This window comes from Phlebotomus papatasi, chromosome 5 (assembly GCF_024763615.1).
Source record: "Phlebotomus papatasi isolate M1 chromosome 5, Ppap_2.1, whole genome shotgun sequence".
Taxonomy (NCBI): Eukaryota; Metazoa; Arthropoda; class Insecta; order Diptera; family Psychodidae; genus Phlebotomus; species Phlebotomus papatasi.
In genome coordinates this window covers 1,620,709-1,643,070 of record NC_077226.1, presented here as the reverse complement: position 1 = coordinate 1,643,070, position 22,362 = coordinate 1,620,709, and the positions used below count along the sequence as shown (strand labels likewise).

At 33.4% G+C, this 22,362-nt stretch overlaps 1 protein-coding gene across 1 annotated transcript in view; it reads right to left on the bottom strand.

The window, feature by feature from the left end:
* LOC129808766 (paired box protein Pax-6-like) overlaps nucleotides 1-16,047 on the bottom strand; it is an 83,941-nt gene extending 67,894 nt beyond the window's left edge. Inside the window, exon 1 of the mRNA XM_055858605.1 lies at nucleotides 15,389-16,047. The gene's annotated coding sequence lies outside the window, so the exon portion shown is untranslated. The remainder of the gene's footprint in view (nucleotides 1-15,388) is intronic.
* Between the last annotated feature and the right edge of the window lie 6,315 nt (nucleotides 16,048-22,362).

The following is a 22,362-nucleotide window of genomic DNA, read 5'->3' as shown; positions in this document are numbered from 1 at the left end:
ACAAAATACTCTTATTTGTCTCTTATTTGTTAATCTTATCATTTTTATATCGCATATTTCGAAGATTTTTTTGCATATTTTGGCCAGCTCTAGTGATGAGGAAGTTACGACAATTGCTAATTCTCCTGACGGATTTGTAAAATCTTCGCCATTATTTTCGTACAAATATCAGACATCTGTACTCATTTAGAGCGATAAATGCTCATTGGGTTCTTAAATGATCTTGAGGAGAATTTCCAATTTTAAAGGGTTTTCAGAGAATTTTTCTAAGCTTCCCAGATTTGTCAAGAACGGGAAAACGGGCGGGAAAACGACAGATCAGTGAGCTTTTGGGGGAAATGATGCAGTTTTCTGTTATTGCAGGTCAGAGGTATCTTTAATATTTTTTTTTTTTTTTAGTGTTTGAGGTGTTTTGCTGTCCAGGAGTAGACGGCAAGATACCTGGAGAGTTGATGGGCTGGATGATGCGTGAAATTTTCTGGAGGGAATTGAATGTGAAGTCATTTTGTGGAGCGCCGTGCGTTAAACAGGTGCGGTGGGTCCTGTCAACTCAAATGTCGCGATGATGAATTGAGGCCTTTGTGCAGGGAATTCAATAATACAGGCAAGGAAAAAAAATAAAAAATAAAAAAATTAATATGAGGAGACGACCTCAACCATCATCTTCTTGGTGAGAGAGAGAGACTTTGGGGAATTGATAAGTTGACACGAATGAACAGACGGCTCTTCTTACTTTTTCTTCCAAGGAAAATAATCATGAAAGAAAAATGTATTAAATTACCAAAGAAGGAGGCAAGAAAAAAAGTGACTTTGCCATCTCCTTTATTTATTTTTTTTTTGCCTCCTTCATCTGCAACAGAATCCCTCTGTCCACAAAATCAAATGCACTTTTCCCGGGCTCCGTGAGAGTCCCTCCGAGAAAGGGCCCCCCAAAAGCCGCGGTTTGATCAGAAATCAGCCACAAGAATCAAAAAGAAAAAGAAATAGGAGGCACTTGAAGATGCCGCCAGAAAAAAAAAGAGCTCCAAAAAAAAAAAAAAACGAATAAACTTGTCACTCAATTTCATCGTAAGATTTTATCTCCTTAAGACATTGAGACAATTGGAGTCTTAAGAAAAAAAACTACCATGAGATGCATTTCAAAGAGTCGAGATATTTCTTATAAATCACTGTAATTTAGTTATTTTGCCACCGATTTTCCCATTCTTTCCAGATCTGGAAAGCCGGGAAAATTCCCTGAAAACCTATTCAATACATTAAGTAACCTTTCCTTGGTGGAAATGTCCGGAAAAGTCAATCAAAACGCTATGAAGGTTCTTCAATTGAACTTTTAAAAACGGTTTTTTCTTCAAAAATTTACCAAAAATCCTATTTAAATCCTTTTTGGACGATTTTTGGTTCTTTGGAAAGCTGGGAAAATTCTCTGAAAAACTTTCTAACACCTCAATTGATCATCCTTTGGCGGAAATGCCCAGAAAAGTCCATCAAAACTTTGTCAAAAATTCATAAGATCATTTTTAAGAAATTTTCTTCTGAGAAATATCGTCAGTCCTTCAATTTTCCACCGATTTTCCCAATTTTTCTAGATCTGGAAAGCTCGGAAAATTCCCTGAAAATCTTTCGAACAAACCAAGTGACCTTCCCTTGGTGGAAATGCCCGGAAAAGTCAATCAAAACTTCACTCAAAGAAAATGAAGAACTTTCAAGAATGCTTTTTTTCGTTCAAAAATTCACCAAAAATCCGTTTTAAAACCGTTTCTGATGATTTTTGGTCCAATGAAAGATGAGAAAATTCCTAAAGATTCATTTCAAACATTCTGTCAAAGTTTTCCATGGAGGAAATGCCCGGAAAAGACAATGGAAACGCTATGAAGATTGTTTCAATAGAACTCTGAAAAACGGTTTTCTGTTCAAAAATTTACCAGAAATCCAATTTAAATCCTATTTGGACGATTGTTGGTTCTTTGGAAAGCTGAGAAAATTCTCTAAAAACCTTCCTAACACCTCACTTGATCATCCTTTGGCGGAAATGCCCGGAAAAGTCCATCAAAACTTTGTCAAAAATTCATAAGATCATTTTTAAGAAATTTTCTTCTGAGAAATATCGTCAGTCCTTCAATTTTCCGCCGATTTTCCCATTCCTCACAGATCTGGAAAGTTGGGAAAATCCCCTAAAAAGCTTCTCAAGAAATCAAATGACCTTCCCTTGGTGGAAATGCTCGGAAAAGTCAATCAAACCTCTGTGAAGATTGTTCAGAAGAATTCTCGAAAACGGTTTTCTCTTCAAAAATTTCACAAAAAGTCCATTTTAAAACCGTTTTTGACGATTGTTGGTGCTTTGGAAAGTAGAGAAAATTTCGTGAAAACCTTTCTAACACCTCATTTGATCATCCTTTGGCGGAAATGTCCGGAAAAGTCAATCAAACCTTTTTGAAATATTTAAAAGATCATTTAAGGAATTTTCTTCCGCAAAATATCGTCAGTCCTTCAATTTTCCACATATTTTCCCATTCTTTCCAGATCTGGAAAGCTGGGAAAGTTCCCTGATATCCTTCTCAAGAAATCAAGTGACCTTTCCTTTGTGGAAATGCCAGGAAAACTCAATAAAAACTTAAAGAATCTGAAAAACTTTCAAGAATGCTTATTTTTATTCAAAAATTCACCAAATATCCATTTTTATACCGATTTTGGGTATTGTTGGTTCTTTGGAAAGCTGGGAAAATTCCCTGAAAACCTTTCTAACCAACCAAGTGACCTTCCTTTGGCGGAAATACCCGGAAAAGCCAATCAAAACTTAGTTAAAGAGAAAAAATTTTCTAGAATGCCTTTTTCTGTTCAAAAATTCACAAAAAATCCATTTTAAAACCGTTTTTGATGACTGAAGTTTCACTGGAAAGCTAAGGAAATTCCTAAAAATTCCCTTAAATATTCCACCAAAGCTTTCCGTGGTGGAAATGCCCGGAAAAATCCATCAAAACGCTGTTAAGATTGTTTCAGTAGAACTTTCAAAAACGGTTTTCCTTTCAAAAATTCACCAAAAATCCATTTGAAAACCGTTTTTGATGATTGTAAATCCACTAGAAAGCGAAGAAGATTCCTGAAAATCCCCTTGAACATTTCTAAGTAGCTTGTTGTCGTGGAAATGCCCCAGAAAAGTCAATTGAAAGGAAAAGTACTGAAAAGCCTTGGATTTAGTTTGAGTTTCAATTTTGATTTTAAGCATTTTATTGATCGATTTTTGGTGATTTAGATTAACTGTGAAGCTGAGAAAATTCTCTTAATGGAAAATGGTTGTTTTCATGCCTGGAAAAACTTCGTGGAAAATCAGAGAAATTGAGGAACTTTCAAAAGTTTAACTTTTGCAAACTTCTCAGTTAAATCGAATTTTCGTGAGATTTTCCAGCCTTCGATGGATTTGGGAAACTGAGAAAATTCTCCAGAAGATATTGGGACATTGGAAAATGGCTTTTCTTGGTGGAAATCTCTCAAAATCAGTGTCAAATTTGAGGATATTCTTTGGAATTTGAAGGAAACACTTTAACAATATTTTCCTGGAGAAAAATCAGTTTAAATCCAATTTTCACTGGATTTTCTGTCTTTTCTTAGATTTGAAAAAAATGAGTTAATTGCAAAGAAGTCTTCTGGATATGCCAAAAGGTGGTTTCATCGCATAAAACTTGCATATGGCATTTCTTTCAAAATTGGATCATTTTTGTCGCTTGAATCAACAATTGTTCTACCTGATTTAATTTATTTTGTTTTGATTTTGTTAAAGAGATTTAGTGAAAGTGAAATGGATTATTTGATAGAGAGAAATTGCTACTTGGAAGAGTTCTTGGGAGCTGTGCGAGATGTTTTTTTGGGTGATTCCTGGGACAGAGAGATGAACCATCTCGTCCAGAAGATGACACGATGATGAGGGTATCGTCACGAAGATGTCAAAACTTGCCGGCGGGAGGTTGGCAACTGAAAATAAATACGAATTCTCCAGCTTCTTATCTCATTCCTCAATTTCTTGAAACTTCTCTAAATAACATTCTCTCATTCCCGTGATGGATGAGTCCCTTCCAATTTTAGAAAAATACTACTGGCTTTTACCTTCTTACACGGTCATCATTATTTTATTTGTACGTAATTTTTTTTTTTGAGTTAATCACACAAAAAGAGAAAAATATAAGAAGTTTAAGAAGTTTGAGAAATTTTAACCAAGAAAATTTACTGAGGAATGTACAAATTGATTTTTCCAAGGGTTTTTCCAAGCCTTTTCCCAATATTTCCACGAAGAAAAACTTCCCATGTGATTTTATAAGATTTTCAGAGGATTTCGACAGCTTTTCCACTTAAGAATCTTCAAAATCGGTCCAAAAACAGATTTTTGATGAATTTTTGAAGAAAATAAAACCGTTTTTGAACGTTCTTCCGGATTTTTTTTTTCTGGATTTTAATTGGCCTTTTCAGGAATTTCCTCAAAGAAAAAGTCAGTTAGGGAGTTAGAAAGATTTTTAGGGAATTTCGTCAGCTTTCCCACAAACCAAAAATCATAAAAAACGGTTCAAAAATAGATTTTTGACGAGTTTTTGAACGAGAAACGGTTTTTGAACGTTCTTCAAAATTTCTACTGGATTTCAATCGACTTTTTCGGAAATTTCCTCAAAGAAAAAGTGAATTGAGGTGTAAGAAAGGTTTTCAGGGAATTTTCTCAGCTTTCCCACAAACCAAAAGTCATCAAAAACGGTTTAAAAACAGATTTTTGGCGAATTTTTCAACAAAGAACGGTTTTTGAAAGTTCTTCAAAATTTCCACTGGATTTCAATTGGCTTTCTCGGGAATTTTCTCAAAGAAAAAGTCAGTTAAAGAGTTACAAAGGTTTTTAGGGCATTTCCTCAGCTTTCTGACAAACTAAAAATCATCAAAAACGGTTCAAAAATAGATTTTTGATGAATTTTTGAACAAAGAACGGTGTTTGAATGTTCTTTAAGATTTTTTTTCTGGATTTTAAATGGATTTTCCGGGTATTTTCTCAAAGAAAAAGTCAGTCAAGGAGTTAGAAAGGTTTTTAGAGAATTTCGTCAGCTTTCCCACGAACCAAAAATCATCAAAAACGGTTCAAAAATAGATTTTTGGTGAATTTATAAATAAAGAACTGTTTTTGAACGTTCTTCGGGATTTTTTTCTCAAATTCAATTGGTTTTTCGGAAATTTCCTGAAAGAAAAGTCAGTTGGGGTGTTAGAAAGGTTTTCAAGGAATTTCATCAGCTTTCCCACAAACCAAAAATCATCAAAAACGGTACAAAAATAAATTTTTGACGAATTTTTGAACAAAGAACGGTCTTTGAACATTCTTCAAAATTTCCACTGGATTTCAATCGACTTTTCCAGGAATTCCCACCAAGGAAAGGTCATTTGGTTTGTTCAAAAGGTTTTCAGGGAATTTTCTCAGCTTTTCCATAAACTAAAAATCATCAAAAACGGTTCAAAAATAGATTTTTGGCGAATTTTTGAACAAAGAACGGTTTTTGAACGTTTTTCGGAAATCTTTTAGAATTTTAATTGGCTTTTTCGGGAATTTCCTCAAAGAAAATGTCAGTTAAGGTCTTAGAAGGGTTTTCAGGAAATTTCTTCAGCTTTCCAAATCCGGTAAGAACGGCAAAATCGGTGGAAAAATGACCAAATGCCGCGGTTCTAAATGAAAGAATGTTCTTGAATGATCTTTGTAATAATAATCACCATAGTTTCAGTGGACTTTTCCCGGGATTTTCCAACAAGAAAAGAGAAAAACTCATAAAGTAATGTTTAGGATAAATTTAAGAGAATTTTCTTAGCTTTTCCACAAACAAAAATCATCAAAAATGAACCAAAAATCGGTTTTTGAACATTCCTTAGAATTTCTACAGGGCTTCAATGGACTTTTCCGGGAATTTCCACTAAGGAAAGGTCACTTGAGGTGTTAGAAAGGTTTTTAGGGAATTTTCTCAGCTTTCTCATAAAGCAAAAATCATCAAAAATGGTTCAAAACAGATTTTTGGCGAATTTATGAATAAAGAACGGTTTTATAACGTTCCCCATGATTTTTTTCAGAATTTCAATCGACTTTTCCGAGAATTTCCTCAAATAAAAAGTCAGTTAAGGTGTTAGAGAGGTTTTCAGGGAATTTTCTCAGCTTTTCCACAAACCAAAAGTCATTAAAAACTGTCAAAAAATAGATTTTTGGCAAAGTTTTGAACAATGAACGGTCTTTGAATGTTCTTCAAAATTTCCACTGGATTTCAATCGACTTTTCCGAGAATTTCCTCAAAGAAAAGTCAGTTGAGGTGTTAGAAAGGTTTTCAGGATATTTCCTGAGCTTTCCAAATCCAGTAAGAACATGAAAATCGATGGAAAAATGAGAAAATAGCGCGAATCTAAAGGAAAGAAAGTTCTTTAAAGATCTATTTAATAATATTCACGAGGGTTTCAATGGACTTTTCCCGAAATTTTCCAACAAGAGCTGTTCTTGTGATGTATAGGATAAATTCAGGGAATTCAAGAGAATTTTCTTAGCTTTCCAATGGTTCTTGGATCATTAAAAACGGATAAGAAATTGATTTTTGGATGAATTTCTTGTCCAGAAACTTAGAAAGGAAACTTTCAATTAATTTTCCCTCAATTTCTTCCCGGGGAAAAGTGTTTTTCTTCTTTATAACACTTACAAGAGAACTCTATTGGCCCTGCAAGAAGCCCAAAGTCATCAAAATCGGATTTAAATTGGATTTTTATTGAATTTTTTTAGCAATACTTTTAATGGAGAAGCTTCAGAGGTAAACTTTGAAGAGGTTTTTTGGCCAATTTCCTTCCGGGGAAAACGGGAAAACTATTTTTTCTGCTTTAGAACTAATTTCTGGATTTTTCTTGGATAAGTTAGGACAGTAATTTGGGTTTTACAACTTTAAAAATTTTATAGAACTTCATGAAGGCATGATCAGAAGCTTTCGTACAGCGAAAGTTTATTCTGTTAAAAACGATAAAATTTAAAAATTTAAAAACAGAAACGATTTTTTTAATCCCGATTTTGGTAATTATTTATATCAAAATTCGAAAATTACATTTAATAATGCAAGGATAATTAGATTTTTTTTTATTGTTTCAAAATTAGTTCTGAGATATTTTCATTTAAACGTTGCTTTCGACTTTGCTTTGGATATTTTTATTTCCATTTAGTTTTCGATTTCGGTTGGAAAAAAAAATCGTTTTCGGGTTCGTCTGGATCGCATTTTCGATTTTCTTTCGGATATTTTGTTTTTTCGAATCTTGTTTTCGATTTTTGTATAGATATTTTCATTTGAATCTCGTCTTTGGTTTTCCTTTAGATATTTTCTATTTGATCTTCCTTTCGGCTTTCGTTGAGATATTTTTATTTGGATTTAGTTTTTGGCTTTCGTTAAGATATTTCCTTTCGAATCTCGTTTTCGGATTTCGTTTAGATATTTTCTTAGTCATAGTGTTTCGGATCTCGTTGGGATATCTTTATCCAGTTTTTTCGTTTTCGACTTTCATCTGGATATTATCATCTGGATCTAATTTTTGGCTTTCGTTCAGATATTTCCTCTCAAAAGATATTCTTCAGATATTTCGTCTTTCCTTCGGAGATTTTCCTTTCGAATCTCGTTTTCGCAGTCGTTCAGATTTTTTTCCGATCTCGTTTTTGTCTTTCGTTAAGATATTTCCTTTCGAATCTCGTTTTCGTCTTTCGTTCAGATTTTTTTCCGATCTCGTTTTTGTCTTTCGTTAAGATATTTCCTTTCGAACCTCGTTTTCGCTTATCGTTCGGTTATTTTCTTTCGGATCTCATTTTCGTCTTTCGTTAAGATATTTCCATTCGAATCTCGTTTTCACTTTTGTTCAGATTTTTGTTTTCGAATTAGGTTTTCGCTTTTCGTTCGGTTATTTTCTTTCGAATCACGTTTTCATTTTTCGGTCGGATATTTTCTTTCGGATCTCGTTTTCGTCTTTCGTTAATATATTTCCATTCGAATCTCGTTTTCGACTTTCGTTAGAAAAATTTCTTTCAAGTCTTGTTTTCGTCTCCCGTTCGGTTATTTCCTTTAGAATCTTGGTTTCACTTTCGTTCAGATTTTTTTCCGAATCTCGTTTTCGTCTTTCATTCGAAAATTCTCTTTCAAGTCTTGTTTTCGTTTTCGTTCGGATATTTTCTTTCTAGTCTCGTTTTCGTCTTTCGTTAATATATTTCCCGGAATTATAAGATTATAATGCCCGGAAAAGTCAATGAAAACTTTGTCAAAAAAAAATCAGAAGGTCATTTAAGAAGTTTTCTTCTCCAAAACGTAGTCAGTCCTTCAATTTTCCGCCGATTTTCCCATTCCTGACAGATCTGGAAAGCTGGGAAAATTCCCTAAAAAGCTTCTCAAGAAATCAAATGACCTTCCCTTGGTGGAAATACTCGGAAAAGTCAATCAAACCTCTGTGAAGATTGTTCAGAAGAATTCTCGAAAACGGTTTTCTCTTCAAAAATTCACAAAAAGTCCATTTTAAAACCGATTTTGACGATTGTTGGTGCTTTGGAAAGTAGAGAAAATTTCGTGAAAACTCTTCTAACACCTCACTTGATCATCCTTTGGCGGAAATGCCTGGAAAAGTCAATCAAACCTTTTTGAAAAATTTAAAAGATCATTTAAGGAATTTTCTTCCGCAAAACATCGTCAGTCCTTCAATTTTCCACATATTTTCCCATTCTTTCCAGATCTGGAAAGCTGGGAAAGTTCCCTGATACCGTTCTCAAGAAATCAAGTGACCTTTCCTTTGTGGAAATGCCCGGAAAAGTCAATCAAAACTTAAAGAATCTGAAGAACTTTCAAGAATGCTTATTTTTATTCAAAAATTCACCAAAAAACCATTTTTAAACCGATTTTGGGTATTCTTGGTTCTTTGGAAAGCTGAGAAAATTCTCTGAAAACCTTTAGAGGAAATCAGGTGACCTTCTCTTGGTGGAAATGCCCGGAAAAGTCAATTAAAACTTTGTAAAAAATTCATAAGATCATTTTTAAAAGATTTTCTTTTGGGAAACATCGTCAGTCCTTCAATTTTCCACCGATTTTCCCATTCTTGCCAGATCTGGAAAGCTGGAAAAATTCCTTGAAAAGCTTTTCAATGAGTCAAGTGACCTTTTCTTAGTGGAAATGCCCGGAAAAGTCAATTAAAACTTAAAGAATCAGAAGTACTTTCAAGAATGCTTTTTTGTTCAAAAATTCAACAAAAATCCAATTTAAAACCGTTTTTGATGATTATTAGTCCCTTGGAAAGCGAAGAAGATTCCTGAAAATCTCCTAGAACATTTCTAAGTGGCTTGTTGTCGTGGAAATGCCCCAGAAAAGTCAATTGAAAGGAAAAGTACTGAAAAGCCTTTGGATTTAGTTTGAGTTTCAATTTTGATTTTAAGCATTTTATTGATGGTCTCGTTTTCGTCTTTCGTTAAGATATTTCCTTTCAAATCTCGTTTTTACTTTCGTTCAGATTTTTTTGTTTTGAATCTAATTTTCGCTTTTCGTTCGAATATTTTCTTTCGGGTCTCGTTTTCGTCTTTCGTTCGGTTATTTCCTTTCGAATCTCGTTTTCGTTTTCGTTCAGATTTTTTTCCGAATCTCATTTTCACTTTCCTTCAGATTTTTTTTCCGAATTTCCTTTTCACTTTCTTTCAGATTTTTTTTCCGAATCTCGTTTTCGCTTTTCGCTCGGTTATTTTCTTTCTGATTGCGATTTCGTCTTTCGTTCGTTTTTTTTTTTTTCAAGTCTCATTTTCGTCTTTCGATAAGATATTTCCTTACGAATCTCGTTTTCGCTTTCGCTCAGATATTTTCATCTAGATCTCTTTTCCGGTTTTCGTTTGCATATTTTTTTTTTCAAATCTCATTTTTGGCCTTCGTTAAGATGTTTTCGTTCAGATTTTTCTTTCGATCAATCACATTTCCTAAATATTCTTTTATTATTCAAAGATTTTTTTAATTAAATGTTTGTATTTCTGACGATTTTCTTTAAAAGAGAAATTTGTGAGAACCTTTTCACTTAAAAGCGGTTCTTCTCTCTAAATTTTTATTGCATTTTCCGGGCATTTCCGCCAAGGGAAAGCCAATGGAGATATTTTGGAAAGTTTTCATGAAATTTCCTGTGGAAAATCAGTGAGAAAATGAGGTTTAAATGCGAATTTGAAGTGATTTGAGGAATTTTTGCCAGGGCGGTATTTGGGGGGGTCATCAAGGGGCTATTCAACTGGTCAATTTGGATGTCTAGGCAATAATGTCATCATGCATTGTCCAGTTTGGATTGGGCTAGGAGTTGGGGGGAATCGGTGCAGCTTTTGAGAATGAATAGAGACGTCAAATCAAGTGTAAAATCGTGACACGTGGCTGGGAAATCGCGTGCCAGGGCGGAAATATCGTTATTGAGACATCCTCGTGACACCCGCTGGTTGTCAGTGAGTGAGAAAATATCCACCCATAATCCTCGAGCGTGTGCACAAGACCTTCAGCATCCCATCCAGCAATATCCTTTTTTTTTATTTTATTTTCAACTAAAATTGAGCGAGGGATGAAGATGGGATAATTTCTTAATTAACGATCTACGATCAAAGGGATTTCTCTTCTTTTTTTTTTATTTTGGGATAGGGAAAACTCAATATAAAACCCCACTCTTGACAATTTCCTTTTTTTTTTTAAATTCTTTTTGGCTTTTCTTTTTATTTCTTTTGGATGAAAAATGACAGGAATAAAAAAAAGTCCCAAACGTTTTATTTGAAATTTCATCATCTTTTGATGGCAAAAACCTTTTTTTTTCCAACAAAAGTGAAATAAATACAGAAGATGAATGAACAAAAACGAGAAATAGAAGGAAAATGGAAGAAGAAGAGGAAAAAATTGTGAATAGAAATCTCAAGTGGTTTTCCTTTCAAATTTTCGCTCTTTTACACACTGACTTTTCCTGCACCCAATGTGAAAAGGTTACAATAGATCAAATGTTTCTCATTATACTTCTTTCCCTTTGATTTTATGTTGTTATTTGGCCCTTCACAATAAATTTTTCCTTTTTCCCGGGCCATTTTCCCAGTTTTATTTGGGGCAAAAGATCAATGACTTTGATTAATTGGAATTTGATTTGAGAGCATTTGAAGGATTTGCCGACAAGGAGAACACAACAGTGACAGAAAGAACATTCTAACCTCACAAATCTATCAATTTAATGGGACTTTTTAACTATTTTGAGATTATTTTCCTCAATTTCGGAGACTTTTCAGGAGGTTTAGAGAAATTTTTTGGAGGTTCTAACCGAAAAATTTCAATTAAATCACTTGATTTTTAATTTTTTTGGAAAAGAGAGGCATTCTAACCTAAAATTTGAGATTTTTCTGTATTTTTGAATGGATTTTCTTGTAAACGGATCCATTTTGGAAGGTTTAAGACTTATAAAAGGCTTCAGAAGTCCCATTCTAACCTGAAAATTGTATTTGAGGAAAACCTAACCAAATCTTTAGCAATGTTTCTGTAAAAAGCTCAATAGAGAGCCTTTAGATAACTTTTCAGGGGGAATTCTAACCTAAAATATCTCACAATTTCCACTGTTTTTCATTTTCTTTTGTAAGAAAGGCAGTTTAACCTCAAAATTTGAGCTTTTTATGGATTTTTGAATGGATTTTCTTGCAAACGGATCCATTTTGGAGGGTTTAAGACTTATAAAAGGCTTCAGAAGACCTATTCTAACCAAAAGATTGTATTTGAGAAAAATCCTAACCAAAAAATTCAATCAAATCCAGCTGATTTTTCTCAATTTTGAAAACGTTACAATAAAGAGCTTAATAGAGAGCCTTTAGATAACTTTTCTGGGGGAATTATAACCTAAAATATCTCACATTTTCCGCTGTTTTTAATTTTTTTTTGGAAAAGACAGGCACTTTAACCTTAAAATTAGGGCTTTTTCCGGATATTTGATTGGATTTTCTTTTATACAGATTCATTTAGAGGGCTGTAGGACTCACAAAAAGCTTCAGAAGTCCCATTCTAACCTTAAAATCGCATTTTACGAAATCCTAACCAAAAAAATTCAATCAAATCCAGCAGATTTTTCTCAATTTTGAAAATATTTCAATAAAAAGGTCAATATAGAGCTTCTAGATGACTTTTCTGGAGGAATTCTAACCTGAAATACCTCACATTTTCCTCTGTTTTTTTTAATTTTCTTTTGGAAGAAAGGCAGTTTAACATCAAAATTAGGACTTCTGGATTTATGATTGGATTTTCTTTTAAATAAATTCATTTAGACGGCTGTGGGACTTACAAAAGTCTTCAGAAGTCATATTCTAACCTAAAATACCTCATATTTTCCGCGGTTCTTCACTTTTCTGGAAAAGAGAGGCGTTCTAACCTCAAAATTGGAGCCTTTTCTGGATATTTGATTGGTTTTTCTTTTAAAAGAAATCCATTTTGAGGGCTCTAAAACTTACAAAAAAAGATTGAGAAGTCCTATTCTAACCTGAAAATTGCATTTTAGGAAATCTTAACCAAAAAAAATCTCAATAAAATCAGCTGATTTTTCTCAATTTTAGAAATATTTCTGTAGAAAGCTCAACAGAGAGCCTTTAGATAATTTTTCAGAAGGTAAATACTTCACATTTTCCACTGTTTTTCATTTTTTTTGGAAAAGAGAGGCATGCTAACCTCAAAATTTGGCCTTTTTCTGGATATTTGATTGGATTTTCTTTTAAATAGATCGATTTGGAGAGCTTTAGAACTTACAAAAGTCTTCAGAAGTCCCATTCTAACCTAAAAATCCGCACATTTTTCACTGTTTTTCTTTTTTTCGAGCAAAGATGCATTCTAACCTCAAAATTGGAGTTTTTTCAGGATTTTTGGTGGGATTTTCATTTAAATATATCCATTTGGAGAGCTCTGGAACTTACAAAACGGCTTCAAAGCCCTATTATAACCTAAAATATCTCACATATTCCTCTGTTTTTCTTTTCTTTTGGAAAAGACGCATTCTAACCTTAAAATCTGAGTTCTTTCTGGATATTTGATTAGATTTTCATTTAAATATATGAACTTGGAGTGCTCTAGAACTCACAAAAGGTTTCATAAGTCCTATTCTAACCTAAAAATCCGCACATTTTTCACTGGTTTTCTTTTTTTTTCGAGAAAAGAGGCATTCTAACCTCAAAATTGGAGTTTTTTCAGGATTTTTGGTGGGATTTTCTTTTAAGTAGATCTATTTGGAGAGCTCTAGAACTTACAAAATACTTTAGAAGCCCTATTCTAACCTAAAATATCTCACATTTTCCTCTGTTTTTCTTTTCTTTTGGAAAAGAGGCATTCTAACCTTAAAATCTGAGTTCTTTCTGGATTTTTGATTAGATTTTCATTTAAATATATGAATTTGGAGTGCTCTAGAACTTTCAAAAGCCTTCATAAGTCCTATTCTAACATAAAATACTTCACATTTTCCTCTGTTTTTTCTTTTCTTTTGGAAAAGACGCATTCTAACCTTAAAATCTGAGTTCTTTCTGGATATTTGATTGGATTTTCATTTAAATATATCAATTTGGAGTGCTCTAGAACTTTCAAAAGCCTTCATAAGTCCTATTCTAACATAAAATACTTCACATTTTTCACTTTTTTTTTTGAGAAAGGAAAGAAAAGACATTCTAGCCTCAAAATTAGGGTTTTTTCAGAGTTTTTGATTGGATTTCTTTTAAAAAATAGATTCATTATTAAAACTGTTTCAATAAAAAGCACAATAGAGAGCTTCTAGATAATTTTTCTGGAGGAATTCTAACCTAAAATACCTTACATTCTCCTCTGTTTTTAATTTTTTTTGTAATAGGGAGATTCTAACCTCAAAATTCGAGTTTTTCTGGATTTTTTATTGGATTTTCTTTTAAATAGATTCATTTGGATGAATCAATAGATTCACTTACATGAAGCCTGAGAAACCCTATTCTAATCTGAAATACCTCATATTTTTCGCTGTTTTTTTATTTTCTTTTGAAAAAAAAGGCACTCTAACCTCAAAATTAGGGCCTTTTCAGAATTTTTGATTGAATTCTTTTTTGATTAGATTAATCTTTAAAATTGTTTCAATTTAAAGCTCAATAGAGAGATTTTAGATAACTTTTCTAAATGAATTCCAACTTGAAATACTTCACATTTTCCGCTATTTTTCATTTTTTTTTTTTAAAAAGAGAGGCTTTCTAACCTCAAAATTCGAGTTTTTCTGCATCTGTTATTGGATTTTCTTGAAATTAGATCGATTTAAAGAGCTTTATAACTTAAAAAAGGCTTCCCAAGTCCTATTCTAACCTAAAAATCCTATTTGAGACAATCCTAACCTGAAAATTGTTGGTTTTCTCTCAAAAATCGACAGTAAATCATCTTTTCTCTGGCATTTTGATGAATTTGGATTGAAAGTGAAAGGATTTTATGAGTGAAAAAGTCAATAAAGTTCACAGAAATCTCTATCTGAATGTTAATCTGATTTTTTTTGTCAAAAAATCTCTTCAATTCAAATCAGATTTCAATGAAAAAATCGATTTTGAGATGATCTGCAATTTTTAGTGTAAAACAAAATTACTTATGGCTCTGGCAGAACTCTTAGATCGGTAAAATTACGATGTAATCGAAATTCACATCAATTTCTTTCTCAGATATTTTGTCTATGACTATTTTAATTCTTTCGCACTCGAAATTCGATAGAAACTAAATTCAATTTGGTGTGATTTTCAAAAGAAGAAGAAGAAATTGATGTGAATTTCGATTAAATGAAAATTTTACCGATCTAAAAGGTGTGCCAGAGCCATAAGTAATTTTTGTTTTAAAGAAATAAAAATAATTTGTAATTCTTAAAATTGCAGGTTCTCTAAATCGAATTTTTCATTGAATTTGAATTTGGATTGAAGGCATTGTATGACAAAAAATAGTCAGATTAATATTCTTTTTTTTTTAGTTACTCTAAAGGCATCTACACATTGGGAGCAATTTTCGTCAAAAATTGCGTTTTTGACAGAAATTTGACGTTTCCCCCTACAACGCTGCAGGGTATTTCCTTCAAAAAAAGCAATTTTTGACAAAAATTGGTCCTAATGTGTAGAGGCCATAAAAGAGAATTTCCCGGTTGAATTTTAAGTGGAAAAAGAACCTAAATCCGTCGGTGATTTAATAAAAATCCAAATTTGGATTTACTGAATTTAGATTTGAGATTTTGAAACACAAATAAAAATTGGAAAATCTTAAGAGGCTACATTGTTTTTTTGTAAGAATTCTTTAAGTATCATTATTTTTGTATTAGTTTTTTCTAAGTTTTTTTTTTAAAACTATTTCAATTATTATTTATTTAAACTTCTTCATTTTGCAACCTTTTTTTGTTCTTTTTTTGTAAATATTTGCTCTGCTTTTTGTCACTTTTCACTCTTATCACTTTTCCTTTCTTTGTTTTTCTTTTTCTTTCTCTTTTTTTTAAACTTTTATTTTATAACTGATTTTTCAAGCTTCCTTTTTCACATTTTAAAACACTGCACCAAGAATTATTTTTTCCACCTTTTTTTCTCTTGTTGTTGTTTGTTTGTTTGTTGATTTAAATGCAACAACCGACCGGAAAATTTAGGGAAAATCTAGTGGAAATTCACATAATTTTGATCACACTGAAAAAATCCATATTTTTTTGGTTTCCGCAGTTTTTTTTTGGCTATTTACTTTTTTTGGCGGGAAAACTTTTGCAGGAAAAATAGATAATTTTGACAGATGTGTGCGTTTGACATTTGTTCAACTGACCGTGATGGGAAGCAAAACGAAAAAAAGAGACTGCATTCACGCACGATTCACGCCAAACCAGGAGCTCATCTGGGGGACGTGTCACGCAAAATTTACCGAGAGAGAGTGCGTCCGACCATGTCAGAAATTAGCGAACGTTACGCGTTGATGAGCACAACGCCCGATTTCGGTGGGAGAGTACGAGGGGGCGGAGTCACACCTGGTAACTGTCATTGGTCCATGGTCACGGTCTGACAGCTGTGGACCAATCTCCAGTCACCTGGCACGCATACTAAATGCCACAGATTCCTTGGGAACGCCCCCTTGGAAGGCATTTGATCCTCCCTTCGTTGTTGTCAGACGCGCGTTAAACAGGCAAAAGAAGAGAAGAAAAAAAGCAGACAGAAAGAAAGAAAGACAGAAACTCTGCGCTGAATCACAAAAGACAGGCGGAAGAATTTCAAAGAACCCGGCTAGCAAGTACTTAATTAATTACTTACCAACTCCTTAATTTAAGGACTTCATTTCTAAGGAAGTGTCAATTACTCTAAAATATAAAGGACACTGGGCACACCTTGTCAGATAATTTTCAAACAATTATTTTCAAGGGGGAGATATTAGCTTGGAAATGGTGTACACTGAGGTGGAAGTACACTGCGGAAGTGGAAGTCTCAAAAATGAAATGATTTTTGCGCTTTTCATTTAATTACAGTAGAAAAAATGTTTGTCAGCATGTAACGCGATTAAAGATTGTCCTGAGGGTTAAATTAATGTTTTTTTATCGCAATTGTCTTAAATTTCTCATCAAAATTATCGTTAAAAATTCAAATATCGTTTAACTAATGCCTTCTCTTCCAATGGAGGAAACTTAAATGTATATCCTTACAAATATTTAAATTTAAAATTATATTTTCAGTTGGAATCAAGGGTACATCACTTCAAGAAATTTGTACACATCTTTTTTCTTTCTTTTTTTTCTTTTTTTTCCTTTTTCTCTCCTTTTTTTGCTTTTCTTTTTTTCTTCTTTTTCTTTTTTTTATTATAAAAAAATATTTCATTTCTTAGCTGGTTTTTTATTTATTTTAGAAAAACTTCTTTTGAGTTGTACTTCGTTTACAAGCGTGTCCTTTTCTAATCTTAAAGTTTTCCGTATTTTGTGCATAAGGACTAAAAACTGGAATTTTAGCTCTTCGTCATTGATTGTGATTTTTCTTGCGCTCTCCTCCATTTAGGGGAAGTGCTCATAATTTTGGACAGTCTGCATATAAGCATCGATATCCCAAGTTTGAAGTGCGATATTTTCAATACTAATTGACTTTTTTTGTTACTCTCATTTCAGAAGGATTGTTTAGAAACTTGGCAAGCTATTTATCGTCTTATTTTTATTAAAATTAGTTTTAATACGTTTAAAAATGAATTGATATGTAGAGGGGAATTTGACTGTAATTTTGGACAACTTGTCTGTAAATTTAGACAGCTAATCCGCCTCAATAGGATGCCCATTGTTCTTCATTTTATGAACCAATCTTACCAAGTCCTCTTCCTGTTCATGTAAGGGAAACGTAGAATGTCACAGAAGCCCGGAAACTTTCCATATCATTAATTAAAGTGAGTTGACTTCGATACTCCAAGTACGTGCAGATTCGTTCATTCCCTGACCTTTCCGGGAGCCTTTCAAGGCATTTCTCGCTACATCTCTTTCGTAGAGATGATGCTCCTTTGTTTCTCCAGGCATTTGTCCAACCTAGTCATCACAAAAGCTAAAACTTCATGAAATTTGAACATCTCTGTTTATAGTAAAAGATATTACAGAAAAAAACGTTATAATTACTTATATTTTATTAGATACATTAAATAATTTTCAACATTTTGATAAAAGTGTCAATAGAGGTTCCCTGTCGAACAGACGTTCCTCCGACCCTACCTGTTTTTTTTCCTTATTTCTATGAAAAAGCTCTCGTCTTGCCCTTTCTGGAGAATTTGTGAGAATTGTAGAGGATATTGCTCGAGAAATTTTCGAAAAAAATAGTTTTTAACTAGATTGGGCAAAGATCGAATATCCTCTGAGAAGGAATTATTGATTCCCAAGACAATGATGGTTTAATTGTATCTGTAAAAAAGTTCTCCAACTGATAAACTTTGCCCAAGAGGGAGATTTCCAGTAGAAACTGGGCATTACTCTTCATTTTGACAATAAACAATTGCATGCCACCGACAATCTTGTCGAAAATCAACGTCCCATTCATCCCCTTTCAGGTGTCCCAAACATCCCCGTGTGTAGTTTTGGTATTTAAAACCTTTAAGTAAAAAACAAGAGCGTATAATCTCTGAAACTTTTATAAAAATATGTTCCCAGATTACACTGCTACCTAATGAGATAAAAAAGTTTTGATTATACATCGCTGATATAAAATACAAAGAAGAAAACTGAGACGTCAAAATATACAATTTTTATCAATTTTTAAAAATATGTTCGTAGAATTAAAACAATGAAACTGAGGATATCCATTCTTTTAGTCAAGATACATCTTAATATTGCCTACGATTGCGTAGTGGTTAAATCCCATTTATATAAAAAAAAAATAATGAAAAAATCGCCTTGTCTCACGTTATCCCTGTCCCAAACCCTCCAGGTCTCCCCTATAGGCAAAAAATTGAGAAATTCTACTGTTTCCTCGGTATAATTCTTCAAGTAGTAAAAACAAAATCAGGTTTTAGGACTTGGCATAGTTCACACTGTCGCACTGTTGGAAAATGTAAAATTTTTGGGGCCCCCCCCCAAAATTGGCACTGAGCCTCCACATTTCTAAATCCGGCCCTAATCTAATGACTTCATTTTAAAGGAATTGTCAACTACAGTAGACTCTCGCTTATCCGTGGACTCTTTTTCCGGGTGACATAGAAAAGTCCGTAAGACAGTTGAATTTTAAAAATTTTGTTGACATAATTGTCCCCGTTTTGGGGTTTTTTATTTGTTAAAGCAAATGTGCTCTATCTACTGTTAATTCTTTCTCATTGTAACTTTTTTGGACAGTACGCATGTTTAGAGACAATGTCGATTCAGTCAGATCAGAATTCACTCCATAAATTTGCAATGTAAACAAAAAAAATCGTTAGATTTCAAACAATTTGATGTGTATCACTCTCAAAATCCGTGTGACATTACGGTCCCGTTCCACGGATAAGCGAGAGTCTACTGTACTCTAAATATAAAGGACACTGGGTACACCTTGTCAAATAATTTTCAACCAATTATTTTTGTTTTTTAAATATGGTAAAGTACTCTTAGTCGGCCACTATGGGTTCTTCAAGTCGGCAGGAGGAATTATTTATTCAATTTATATATAAAATATGTATAGTCCTACTATGTACCTTGTGTATATGGGCATTAATGAATAAAACAATTCAATTCAATTCAAATTCAATTAGCTGAATCTGTGAATTGTGACTCTCAACGCTGTTAACATTCTGGTATGAAGAGCTGTTGGTTGTTTTTGGTCATCTGGGAGAAGAGGAAATTAAAAGAGTAAGATTATCCTTTTAGAATAGCGTTTATTTCCAAGGTTATTCTCAGTGTTTTAGTTTCTTAAGTCGTTTTTTCTTTTTCAACGTTTTTTTTTTTAAATTCTTTTGTTCTTTTCACAATTTGTGATAAAAAATAAATATTCCATTCTAAATTGGCTTTAGAATGCCTAAAAATTAAAAATTCAAATCCAAATTCGAAGAAGGGCGACATGGTGCCGTCCGCCGCGTAAATTTGAGCCGCTGCAGACGACATCTCCTCCTCCAAAGTGCCCCAAAAGCCAAAGAGGCGTCGCGGAGGTTGGAGTGACAATTGTGTTGTGTGTGTTTTTGTGGTGGGGGGAGGCAGGGCACAAAAGGGCGTTCCTGTGGTGCCATCTGGTGCTCCCTGAGACGTCCCACATTGACCTTGAGCCTTCTTTTTGCCCCAGCGCCCTTCCGTGGTCATCCTTTGAATCTCTCCGCGCAGCTAAATAAAAAAATATTAAAAAAAAAAAAATAAAATAGAAACCTCCCAGGATTAGTTTGGGAGCAAAAAGACAGAAGAAAAGCGAAAGAAAAAGAAGTATTTTGGTGAAAATCAAAAGAAACTGAGAGGATGCCGAAGAATCTTCAAAGGAGACACAGAGAGGGATATATTAAAAAAAAAAAGAAAAAAATTGGGTATTTCTTACTTCTGATCTCACGATACGGGATTATCCTTTCAGCTTTTCACCTACTCCCTTTTTTTCTTGTGTTGCTTCTCATAAAAAAAAAATTATCTCGAGGATCTTTGGTCGGGAATCTCCTTTTGAAATGGAGAAAAAGAAAAAAAACCGCAAATTCCAGAGATAATCCCTTCTCTCTCTCTCTTCTTTTTATGTTTTGGCTGTCAGACTCAATCAGGTCCATATAGCCATAAGAAGATAATCCCTTCAAATCCAACGACATTCCAACGACATATCTTCCACGGTGTTTAGCTTAAAGCTCAATGTGGAGGGTGTCTTGGCTATTTATTTTTTTTTTAGTACTAAAATGTCAAAGGTGCTTGACTTGGCTATGAAAAGCACTGTTTGGTATGACAATCTATTCTTCCCGGCTGGACCAACTGTTATACGGTATTAAACACATATTACATACGATTCGTATACAAACACAGTGTCCGCTTCGTTATCCGGATGGATTTTTTTGAATCTGGTCAACGTTTTTTTTTTATATTTTCTGCTGCGGGAATTTGTTTTCTATCGCAAAATAACAGAATTTTCTTTGTGGTGTGTTTATGTTTCATTTTGTAGCACGATTGTGTGTCAAAAACTTTGATAAAATGAAAATAACACATTAATTCACTCTGGACAAAATGCATGCTTCCAAAAAAAAATCGTTTTGAATACATCGACCGCCAGGGTTTGGCAGCTATCACCCGGATAACGAAGAGCCAAGTGTACCACAGTGTATTGGAAAGTTACTGAAAAGTAAGACATTTATGGCATTGTTTTAATGCCATAGAGTTACAGTAGAGTCTCTCAAATCTGAATCTCTCAAATTCGAACGCCGTTTGGATTCAAAACGTCAATTGTGAGGTTATGTTAGAAAGTTCGTATTCTTGGTGAATGAAAATCATATTTATGTGCTTCTTCCTGAATGTTTACACACATTATAGTCGTGTAAAATGAAAAAGAAGTATGTTACCATTAAGACTTGCGAGAAAGTATGGGAATTTGATTCAAAGTACAATTTAATCTCACAAAAATTTCATTAGTTTTAAAGAAATCGTTCGAATTTGGGAGGTGAGAAATGTCAAAAATACCCCCCGAGCGTTCGAATTTAGGAGACTCCACTGTACTTGATTTTGATGCCAAGAGTGTACTAAAATCAATCACAAAAGGTATTGGAGCCTTTTTGATGCCATTAATAGTGCAAAAATGCATTGATTTTAGTGGATTTTTCTCTCTGTGTACACAGACATCACAACTTTCGGCAATTTCAAAAGAAAAATCAACGAAAATGTTCCTCCAAAGCTGAGTTTGATTCCACTAGGAACAACTTCTGTAGAAAAACACTGCACTTTCGCAATTTTGGAAAATTTCCCACGAAAATCCACTAACAACTATCTCAGGGAATTCCAACAAACACTTTTCACACTTTTTCCACCACTCAAATGACAAATTTTCATGAAAAAATAATCCCAAGCGAAATACTGTGAAATAATCTGTCAATTTTTTTTTTTTTTAATAAGTCTAGGGTAAATTAAGCTAATTCAAAACCTGCTCCAATTGGAAATTTTTTGCTACTCCAAATGGAAACTTATTTTTTCCATAATAAATACTCTAATTATATTTTTATTCATATATTTTCTGTGCTATATTTTTATTATTTAGTTCCTTATGGTTCAAATGAAGCGTAAATCCATTCATATTAATAAGTTTTAACATTTAAAAGTCTCATTTCAATTGACAGTGTAACTTTTCACAGTCGAAAAAATTCATCGATCGACCATTTTTTCTTATGAAAAAGGCAAGTAAGCTGATTGTTGTTTATTAATTTTTTGACGTTTATGCACTATATCTGGCAAATTTTAGTGAAATTAAGTCTTAAACTTTATTGTTAACCGTAAGTGAAGTGCTCAATTAAAATAATTACATATTTTCTGAAGAAAAAGTGCATTTGTGAAATGTGCGCAAGTGCTTCAATGGGAAACACCGAAAATATGGGTATATTGGAGCGATCTCCTTATTGTTTCAGATGGGAAAGGAAAATAAGACCAAGAAAAAGAACAAAACCTACACTTAAGAGCAACTCAACAAAGCTTTGGAAGCCTTTCGTTGTGGAAAATCACTAACAGAGGCGTCAGTTTTGTTTCACGTTCCGAAATCAACACTTTATAATAAGCTTACTAGAAGATATCCGGAGGAATGCAGTGTGGGAAGGCGCCCCACTTTACCAAAGGTCATGATAACTAAGGATCAAGTCCTCGACACTGTACAGCTCATGTGTAAGAAGTTCGAGATCACCAATGAGTTTGTAGATGGAAGGCCAGGATATGCTTGGTTCAGGAAGTTTTTGAAGAGACATCCTGAAT